We start from the raw sequence: 11,848 nt of genomic DNA, 5'->3' as shown, positions 1-11,848 counted from the left end.
TACGTGAAATAGAGCCGGAGCCGATGGAGGGCATCTTTCCACAGTACAATAGTAATGGCTCATAATTCTATTAAAAAGATTACGTCAAGTGTACGAGGGAGACCTGCATGTTGGTGATACGTCTCCAACGTATCTATAACTTTTTATTGTTACATGTTGTTATATTATCATTCTTGAATGTTTTATGATCATTTTATAGCAACTTTATATCATTTTTTGGGACTAACCTACTCACATAGTGCCTACTGCGAGTTGCTATTTTTGCTTGTTTTTTCCTTTGTAGGAAATCAATATCACATGAAGTCCAAATGCCATGAAACTTTTGGGAGATTTTTTTTGGACCAGAAGGAAATTTGAGGACCAAGGAGAGGCCGAGGAAGCCCACTAGGCACCAGAGCATGCCCCTGTGGGTAGTGGGGCCTCGGGCACCTCCTCCACTGACTCCCTACTGATTTGCATTGGTTTCCCTCCAAGCTTAAAGGGTGATGTATGATGTCTCTCACGAGTGCGTTGGTTTCCCTCCAATCTTAAAGGGTGATCTAGCACAACGATGGCAAGTATTTCTCTCAGTTAAGAAACCAACGTATCAATCCAGTACGAAGATCCACAAGACTATGTAAGCAGCCCGTGCACACAAATAGCAAATCCTCGCAACCCAACGCGTAGAGGGGTTGTCAATCCCTCGTGAGTAAGTAAGGATAGACTGATAGATGCAAATAAGAGTGATTGAAAGTAGAATGCAACAAGGTATTTTGGGTTTTTCAATAATATAGATTAGAAAACAAAAGAGAAAATCAAGTAGAAAAGCAAATAACAAAGTAGAGATTGCAAATAGATTATGTGAAGTAGCCGAGAGGAGCGTAGGTTTTAGTAGTGGCTTCTCTCGAGAAAAATAGGAAGCGGTGGATAGACAAATTACTGTTGGGCAATTGATAAAAAAGAAAATAATTATGATGATATTCATGACAATGGTCATGTATATAGGCGTCACGTCCAAAATAAGTAGACCGATTTATGCTTGCATCTACTTCTATTACTCCTCACATCAACCGCTATCCAGCATGCATCTAGTGTATTGAGTTCATGGCGAAATGAGTAATGCCTTAAGAATGATGACATGATGTAGACAAGATATATTCATGTAGGAATAGACCCCATCTTTTTATCCTTCATGGCAACAATACATGCGTGTCATGTCTCTTTCTGTCACTAATATATAGCACCGCAAGATCAAACCCATCACAAAGCACCTCTTCCCATTGCAAGATAAAAGATCAAGTTGTCCAGATACAAACCAAATATCAAAGAAGAAATACGAGGGTATATTAATCAAGCATGAATATGTTTTCATTGATCTGATCATAAACTCACAGTTCATCGAATCCCAACGTACACGCTGCAAAAGAAAGAGTTACATCATATGGATCTCCAAGAGACCATTGTATTGAGAAACAAAATGAGAGAGAAAGCCATCTAGCTACTGCCTACGGACCTGTAGGTATGATATGAACTACTCATGGATCTCCAAGAGACCATTGTATTGAGAAACAAAATGAGAAAGAAAGCCATCTAGCTAGTGCCTACGGACCTGTATGTCTGATATGAACTACTCATGCATCATGGAAGGAACACCAATGGAGATGGTGAACCCCTCCATGATCGTGTTCTTCTCTGGAAAAGGCTCTAGATTAGTTTTCATGGCTCTAGAACTTGTGGCGGCTGAAACAATTTTTTCGTCGACTCCTCGAGGGTTTCTGGAATATTGGGGTATTCATAGAGCTCAGAGGTGGTGCAGAAGCTTCGGGAGGCCCCACTAGACACCAGTCTGTGCCAGGGGCCTCTGGCGTGCCCTGGTGTCTAATGAGCCTCCTAGGCCTTGGCTGCTGCTAAATTTTGGCCCCCAAGTTTCCTTGTGGTCCAAAAAAATCTCCATAAAGTTTCATGGCAATTGGACCTCATCTAATATGGAGAATTCTAAATGCCACGAAACTTTACATAGATTTTTTTGACCAGAAGGAAACTTGGGAGGCAAGAAGGAGCACCAGAGGAAGCCGAGGTGACCCACTAAACACCACGGCGTACCCAGGGCCCCTGGCGCATCCTAGTGTCTTGTGGGACTCTCGGACATCTCTTCCACCGCCTTCTAGCTCTATAAATACCCCAATGTTCAGAAAACCCTAGAGGAGACAACAAAAAAACATTTCAGCTGCCGCAAGTTCCAGAGCCACGAAATCCAATCTAGAGCCCATTCCGGAGAGGAACACGGTCACAGAGGGGGGCACCATCCTCATTGGTGCTCCTCCGATGATGCGTGAGTAGTTCATATCAGACCTACGGGTCCGTAGGCAGTAGCTAGATGGATTTGTCACTCGTTTTGTTTCTCAATACTATGGTCTCTTGGAGATCCATATGATGTAACTCTTTCTTTTGCGATGTGTTTGTTGGGATCCGATGAATTGTGTGTTTATGATCAGATCTATGAAAACATATTCATGCTTGATTATTATAGCCTCGTATTTCTTCTCCGATATTTGTTTTTTTCTGGCCAACTTGATCTTTCATCTTGCAATAGGAAAAGGTGCTTTGTGATAGGTTCGATCTTGCGGTGCTCAGTCTCAGTGATAGAAAGAGACATGACATGCATGTATCATTGCTATCAAGGATAAAACAATGGGGTCTATTACTACATGACTAGATCTTGTCTACATCATGTCATCATTCTTAAGGCATTATTTCGTTTGTCCCTGAACTTAGTACACTAGATGCATGCTGGATAGAGGTAGATGTGTGGAGTAATAGAAGTAGATGCGGACAGATGTTGGTCCACTTGTCTTGGACATGATGCCTATATACATGATCATTGTCTTGAATATCGTCATAATTATTTGCTCTTCTATCAATTGCCCAACAATAATTTGTCTACCCACCGTTTGCTATTTTCTCGAGGGAAGCCACTAGTGAAACCTACGCCCCTGGTCTACTTCACATCATCTATTTGCAATCTCTACTCTACTATTCGCGTTTTCTATCACTCTTATTTGTATCTATCAACCTATCCTTACTTTACCCACGAGGGATTGACAACCCCTCCATGTGTTGGGTTGGGAGGATTTGCTATTTGTGTGCAGGTGTCGCTTACATAGTATTGTGGATCTTCCTACTGGGTTGATACCTTGATTTCATAACTGAGGGAAATACTTGTTATCGCTGTGCTACATCACCCTTTAAGCTTGGAGGGAAACCAACGCAATCAGCGAGGAGTCAGCAGGCGACTCAACTTGCTAATGAGCTGGACTTGTTAAAATATCAACCCCTAAGGAGAACAAACGCATCAACCCGTCGGAAGACAAACCCTTCAAGCGTGTTCCTCCATGCCGCAAGCATTCATTCGTCCCTAACTTTGACCCATCTCTTATCATCCATGGGTACTCAACCTTCAAAACTTTGACAACCATCTAGTGGACGTGAAAGTACCTCCAGGCAGAACAAAGTGAGCCAGCTCAAGCTGATCCAAAATCCTGTGGTGGTGAAGGTGAGGAGAAGGACATCAACAAAAAGGACCCGAGAGCCGGCGCGCTAGAGTAGTCATGTGTCCTGATAAAACTTTGATGAATTTGGGGCCCAAAGCAGTCTTGCAATAGGAGTACTAAAAACTTGAGTCTTCTACCATGCCATCGTGCACATTAACACTTTTGAATCATCATCCTTGGCAGGTCATGAGCCAACACAATTGAACATCGAGACTTCTTTTTCATAGTTCCGTTCTTTTGTTAAGGTAATGAGCCGGATTTTTGCAGTGTACCGTAAGTTGGAAAAATGAGATCATGTTGATATTCTGAAGTCCTTATGCATAATAACTGGTCGTCATGCAATCCAATATGCCTTTATCTTTAGAGGCCAAAATTAATAACCCGGACATCGTAGTTGACCCGATAAATAATAATAATAGAATGACTCTTGAAAAAACAAAATTCAAAGACATATATAACAGTAATAAATAGTTTTCATGATTTTTCGTTGGTTGTGGAAGACTCGGCATTAGACCAAATTTCGAGGCTCGGGTCTTGCTTCAATGAAGCTGAAGTGATAGCCCATGGCTTATCCTCGCTATCTGTAAGCCGGCTCTCACATGACTTAAGCCGGTGTTTTAACCTTAACAAGTTCAGGATCCATATGGATTGACTTATCAAGAGTACAATGGATCATCGTTTTGGAGTAGCATCAAGCAGATAGGCAGGTTTAACCAAGTTTTTATAATGGCACATGTCGGGTCAAGAGGGATCTTAAAGGCTAACTCGCTGAGTCGGGATCCCCCAAGTGAATTATAATTAAAAAATAAAGACTCATACACATTATTTTATATCAAAACAACAAAGACCCTAAGTTTCAAGGGTGGCGACTTTATTGTATTGATCATAAAGATATATACATCGGTATGTGCAATGAGCTGAAGCTAGTGGCTCTAAGTGTAATAAGATCGATGATGAGAAATATTCCAAGGCGTGTTGATCTCCTCTTTGGAGGTACGTGACTTCTTGTGTTCACGTATGTTGACAAGATAATATGACCCATTCCTGAGGTTCTTGCTGATGACAAAAGGTCCTTCCCATGGTGGCGAAAGCTTATGCATGCATGTTTGGTCTTGAATCAAACGGAGCACTAAGTACCCTTCCTGGAAAGTCCGACTACGAACTCTAGGGCTATGATAGCATCATAGGTCTTGCTGATACATATAGATGATTGTGTTGTTGCCAGACCGCATTACTCCTCTAATGCATCTAGTGATTCCTCACAAAATTGTTCATTATCAGCTTCGACATAAGCGGCAACCCTGGGGGAGTCATGACGGATGTCACTTGGCAAAACAGCTTTTGCTCCATAAACCAAAAAAACAGCGTATAACATGTGGATCTATTTGGATTAGTCTGTATGCTCCAAAGGACCGCAGGGAGTTCCTCAACCCAGCAGGGAGGGGTTTGTTCAAAAGGAACCATAAGATGAGGCTTGATTCCATGTAATATCTCTTGATTGGCCTGCTTCGCTTGTCCATTGGACTCTGGGTGTGCAACTGAGGCTAGGTCAAGCCGGACATGATCGCGTTGGCAGAACTATTGCGTATCTCCCTTGTATAAGTTGGTGCCATTATCTATGATGATGCTATGTGAATACTAAAAATGGAAAAAACAGATTTTTCAAAAACTTCACCACTTTCTTAGCATCAGAGTTACTGATTGGCTCTGTGATACGTCTCCAACGTATCTATAATTTTTGATGGTTTCATGCTATTATCTTGTCAAACTTTGGATGTTTTGCATGTCTTTTATATATTTTTTGGGACTAACTTATTAACTCAGTGCCAAGTGCCAGTTCCTGTTTTTTCCAAGTTTTTGACCCCTTTGAGAGGAGAATTTAAAACGGAGTCCAAACGGAATAAAATCCCCGAAAAGATTTTTTCCGTAACACAAGAAGATTGGGAGACTTGATAGCCAAGGTAGGGGGTCCCCAGGTGCCACACAAGCCCCCACCCCGCGGTCAGGGGAAGTCTGCGGCCCTCAGGCTTGTGGACCCCCTGGACCTCCTTTGCCCTAGGTTTTGCGCCTATATATCCCCAAAAATTCCACAAAAAATCTGGAGATCATCGAAAGTACTTTTCCGCCGCCGCAAGGTTCTGTCTCCGCAAGATCCCATCTGGGGCACGTTCTGATGCCCTGCCGGAGGGGGATTCGGATACGGAGGGCTTCTTCATTAACACCATGACCTCTCCGATGATGCGTGAGTAGTTCACCATAGACCTACGGGTCCATAGCTAGTAACTAGATGGCTTATTCTCTCTCTTGGATCTTCAATACAAAGTTCTCCATGATCTTCATGGAGATCTATCCGATGTAATCTTCTTTTGTGGTGTGTTTGTCGAGATCCGATGAATTGTGGATTTATGATCAGATTATCTATGAATCTTATTTGAGTTTCTCCTGATCTCTCTTATGCATGATTTCATATCCTTGTAATTCTCTTCGAGTTGTGGGTTTTGTTTGGTCAACTATATCTATGATTCTTGCAATGGGAGAAGTGCTTGGTTTTGGGTTCATACCGTGCGGTGACCTCACCCAGTGACAGAACAGGTAGCGAGGCACGTATCGTGTTGTTGCCATCAAGGGTAAAAAGATGGGGTTTTCATCATTGGTTCGAGATTATCCCTCTACATCATGTCATCTTGCTTAAGGCGTTACTTTGTTCGTCATGAACTCAATACACTAGATGCATGCTGGATAGCGGTCGATGTGTGGAGTAAGAGTAGTAGATGCAGAAAGTATCGGTCTACTTGTCTCGGACGTGCTGCCTACATGTATGATCATTGCCTTAGATATCATCATGACTTTGCGTGGTTCTATCAATTGCTCGACAGTAATTTGTTCACCCACCGTAATACTTGCTATTTTGAGAGAAGCACTACTAGGAAAAGGGCTATAGATGATATAGATACTAATGGCGCACCACACAAGCAGTGCGCCACTACTATATAGTAGTGGCGCACCATGTGAGGTGTGCCATTAGTGTGGTGGACACTAATGGCGCACCACACACTCGGTGCGCCACTACTATATTTTATTTTATTTTTGCAAAACTACTAATGGTGCACCAGCAGCTGGTGCGCCATTAGTAAGCAGGGTTACTAATGGCGCATCTGTTAGTAGTGCGCCACTACTATAAAAAAATTGGGTTTTTTTTTTGCAAACTACTAATGGCGCACCACAGCTAGTGCGCCATTAGTAACCAGTGTTACTAATGGCGCATCTGTTGGTGGTGCGCCACTACTATTTTTTTTCTTTTGCAGAACTACTAATGGCGCACCACCAGCTGATGCGCCATTAGTAACCAGGGTTACTAATGGCGCACCCCCTGGGGATGCGCCATTGCTATCACCCCCGCTAAAATCCCCATGCTAGTCCCCTCGCTCTGTGGAGAGGACCTAGTCGCCACTCTCCTCTTCCTGCAGCCTGGTCTCCCTCCAAACCGTAGCCCCGCACGCCGCTGGCCGTGCTGCTCCGCCTCCTCCTCTCCTCCACTTCTCTCCTCCCTCCCTCCCTTGATATGTTTCCTCTCCTTGCCCGCGCCGCCTCCTCCCGCACGGATAAGACCGGATCCCTGCTACAACTGGTAGAGCTCCTCACCGGCGGAGGCGAATCCAAGGAGGAGGAGGAGGGAGGGAGGCTAAATCCTTGTCGTTCGTCCCCCGGATCGCCATTTCCGCGTGAGCGAGAGATTCGTCCTCCGCCGGCGAAGATGCAGGCCGCCGCCCCGTGGAGCAAGGGCCTCCCCAGCCTACGGAGCCACCTCTGCGCTGCCGCGTCGTTCCACTCCACGCCCGCCTCCCCCGCCAAGTGGAAGGGCAAGTTCGATTCCAAGGTCCGGCCGTAGTGACTCAAGCCCCCCCCCCTCTTTTCCCGTTTCCAGCCGCGAATCTTTTCATTTTGACATGTAATTTGTTCCTGGTCTCAGTAGGGTTATCCGTATTGATTTACTACAAGTTACAGCATCACTCGTGTTCATATATTTTTTCCATATATGTTTAGCTTAAATGCTGACCCTATAATTTCCTGCTCCCAATTCATTGTGCAGCATGAACATGGGGAACGGAAGCCTCTAGTGAACACTATGGCCCCCAGGGTCTACTCCACACCATATTTTCAGCCTTACACTTTTTACTTCGTTGCAGTTTCCGCCTTCAGATCTCACTTTGCAAACAATCTTGAAGGGATTGACAATCCCTTTATAGCGTTGGGTGCAAGCTCTTTTTTGTTTGCGCAGGTACTCTAGACTTGACGAGATTCTCCTACTGGATAGATACCTTGGTTCTCAAACTAAGGGAAATACTTACTGCTCCTGTGCTGCATCACCCTTTCCTCTTCAAGGGAAAAACCAACGCAAGCTCAAGAGACGACAGAAGCATCTCTGACACCACTGCCGGGGAAGGACTTTTGTTGACGTAGCACAAGATTCTGGCGCCGTTGCCGGGGAGTATCAAGTCAAGAACTCATCCAAGTAGGTGTCGCAAACTCATATCTTGCATTTACTTTGTTTGCCAGTTGCCTCTCATTTTCCTCTCCCCCACTTCACCAATTTACCTTTTTCGTTTACCTTTTCGTTCGCCTTTTTCTCGCTTGCTCTTTGTTCGCTCGTGTGCTTGCTTGCTTGCCGAAGTCACCTTGAATGAAAACACCAAACTTTGTGACTTCTCGAATACTAATAATAATGATTTTATTAGTACTCCGATTGCTCCTGCCACTAGTGCGGAGTCATAAGAAATCAATGCCGCTTTGCTGAATCTTGTTATGAAAGAGCAATTCTCCGGCCTTCCTAGTGAAGATGCCGCATCCCATCTCAATGCCTTCATTGAGCTTTGCGATATGCAAAAGAAGAAAGATGTGGATAATGACGTGATTAAATTGAAGCTTTTTCCTTTCTCGTTGCGAGATCGCGCAAAAACTTGGTTTTCTTCTTTGCCCAAAAGTAGTATCAATTCTTGGGATAAGTGCAAAGATGCTTATATATCCAAGTTTTTTCTGTCGGCTAAGATTATCTCTCTCCGTAATGATATCATGAATTTCAAGCAACTTGATCATGAACATGTTGCACAATCTTGGGAGAGAATGAAATTAATTATTAGAAATTGTCCCGCACATGGCTTGAGTCTTTGGATGATTATCCAAATCTTTTTACGCTGGCTTGAATTTCGCTTCTAGAAATATCTTGGACTCCGCCTCAGGTGGAACGTCCATGGAAATCACGTTAGGGGAGGCCACAAAGCTCCTAGACAATATCATGACGAACTACTCTCAGTGGCACACTGAAAGGTCACCTACTAGTAAGAAGGTACACGCTATAGAAGAAATTAACTCGTTGAGTGCTAAGATGGACGAGTTAATGAATTTGGTTGCTAGTAGAAGTGCTCCTTTAGATCCTAATGATATGCCCTTGTATTCTTTGATTGAGAGTAGCAACGCTAGCTTGGACGTTAATTTTGTTGGTAGGACTAACTTTGGCAACAATAATGCTTTTAGAGGAAACTATGTTCCTAGGCCTTTTCCTAGTAACTCCTCTAATAACTTTGGCAACTCCTACAACAATACTCATGGAAATTACAATAGATTACCCTCTGATCTAGAGAGTAATATCAAAGAGTTCATCAACTCTCAAAATATTTTCAATGCGTCAATAGAGGAAAAGCTACTCAAAATTGACGATTTGGCTAAGAGCGTTGATAGAATGTCTACTGATGTTGATGTTTTGGAAGTTACATGTGCTCCTCCCAAAATCAACATGGATGAAACTTTGAAAGCTATGCGTGTTTCCATGATTGAGAGCCAAGAAAGAACTGACCAAATTCGTGCTAGACATGAATGGCTTAAAAAGGCGTGTTCTCGTGATGAGAATCACGAAGATCTTCAAATGTTTGGTGTGACTCCCATTGAATATTTGTTTTCTTGTGTCAAACCTAATTATTATGGGGTTGGATATGAATCCACTTTGGTTGATAAGTGCCCCAATGATTCGGAGTCCATCTATTTTGATGCTAAAAGCATTGAAAGTGGAGTAGAAGATGTTAAAACTTTGAGTAGTAATGAAATTACTACCGTGGATTTCAAGGAATTCAATTATGATAGTTTCTCCTTGATTGAATGAATTTCTTTGATGCAATCCATGTTAAACTCTCCACACGCTTATAGCCAAAACAAGGCCTTTACCGATCATATCGTCGAAGCTATGATAAAATCTCTTGAAGAGAAACTTGAATTGGAAGTCTCTATCCCCAGAAAGCTTCATGATGAGTGGGAACCTACCGTCAAAATCAAAATCAAAACAATGAATGCAATGCTTTGTGTGATTTGGGTGCTAGTGTTTCTGCGATTCCAAAGTCTTTATGTGATGTTCTGGGTTTTAATGAGATTGAAGAGTGTTCTCTTAATTTGCATCTTGCTGATTCTACTGTCAAGAAACCCATGGGAAAGATCAATTATGTTCTTACAATTGCAAATAGGAACTATGTACATGTGCATTTCATTGTGCTTGACATTGATTGCAATCCTACATGCCCTATTATTCTTGGTAGACCTTTCCTAAGGACTATCGGTGCTATCATTGATATGAAGGAAGGGAATATTAGATTTCAATTTCCTTTAAGGAAGGGCATGGAACACTTTCCTAGAAATAAATAAGATTCCCTTATGAATCCATGATGAGTGCCACTTATGGTTTGAGCACCAAAGACGACGATACGTGATTCTATCGCTTTTATGCCTAGCTGAGGGCGTTAAACAATAGCGCTTGTTGGGAGGCAACCCAATGAATTTACCTTCTTCTTTTTCTGTTTTGTTGCGTCCACACCATCACAATTATGTTGTGATTGTGTTTTTTGTCTTTCTTTTTGTGTTTGAGCCAAGCAAAACCTTTATGACTAGTCTTGGTAATGGTTGTTTGATCCTGCTGGAAAAAGACAGAAACTTATCGCTCACGAGATGATTTTTCATTTTTATTCAGAAAGAGATTTTTGGTTTATTATTTTTGCTGCTGGTTGATATGCCTTTTTCCTAGGCCGTCGTAATTTTTCAGATTTTTTGAGGTAACAGAAGTTTACGAAGTATATAGATTGCTACAGACTGGTCTGTTTTTGACAGATTCTGTTTTCGTTGAGTTGGTTGCTTGTTTTGATGAAACTATGGTTAGTATTGGGTGGTACTAGCCATGAAAAGTGAGAATATAGTAGCCCAACACCAATATAGATATAATTCAAGTTTGCTACAGTACCAAAAGAAGTGGTAGTTTGTTTTCTTGTGCTAATGTTATCACGAGTTTCTGTTTAAGTTTTGTGTTGTGAAGTTTTCAAGTTTTGGGTGATGTTCTCATAGACAAAGAGATGAGGAGTGGAAAGAGCTCAAGCTTGGGGATGCCCAAGGCATCCCAAGCCAAATTCAAGGACACCAAAAAGCCTAAGCTTGGGGATGCCCTGGGAAGGCATCCCCTCTTTCGTCTTCAATCCATCGGTAACATTACTTGGAGCTATATTTTTATTCACCACATGATATGTGTTTTGCTTGGAGCGTCTTGTATCTTAGGAGTCTTTTATTTTTGCTCTGTCAAAATCATCCTTGCTGCACACCTTTTTGAGAGAGAGAGACATGCACTCATTGTGATTTTTGCTAGAATGCTCATAGTGCTTCACTTATATCTTTTGAGCTAGATACTTTTGCTCTATGTGCTTCACTTATATCTTTCAGAGCACGGCAGTGCATGACTTGGTAGTTGGCTTATGCTATGAAAGTAGTCCCTAATGTGATAGCTACCCAAAGAGGATGCAAAAACCTTCATCTTCATGTGCATTGAGTAGAAAGAGAAGTCTTGATTCCTCTCAATTAGTTTTGAGATGTGGATTTGGTAATATTAAGAGCTATGTTAGTAGGGTGTTGTGAATCTAGAAATACTTGTGTTGAAGTTAGTGATTCCCGTAGCATGCACGTATGGTGAACCGCTATGTTAGGAAGTCGGAGCATAATTGATCTATTGATTGTCATCCTTTGTGTTGAGGTCGGGATCGTGCGATGGTTAACACCTACCAACACTTCCCCTAGGAGTATGCATTTAACACTTTGTTTCGATTACTAATAAAAACTTTCGCAACAAGTATGTGAGTTCTTCATGACTAATGTGAGTCCATGTTATAGATGCACTTTCATCTTCCACCATTGCTAGCCTCTCTAGTGTCGCGCAATTCTCGCCGGTGCACAAACCCACCATATGCCTTCCTCAAAACAGCCACCATACCTACCTACTATGGCATTTTTCATAGCCA

The sequence above is a fragment of the Hordeum vulgare genome, chromosome 4H (assembly GCF_904849725.1).
Source record: "Hordeum vulgare subsp. vulgare chromosome 4H, MorexV3_pseudomolecules_assembly, whole genome shotgun sequence".
Lineage (NCBI taxonomy): Eukaryota > Viridiplantae > Streptophyta > Magnoliopsida > Poales > Poaceae > Hordeum > Hordeum vulgare.
Note: the sequence above shows the minus strand (reverse complement) of the source record.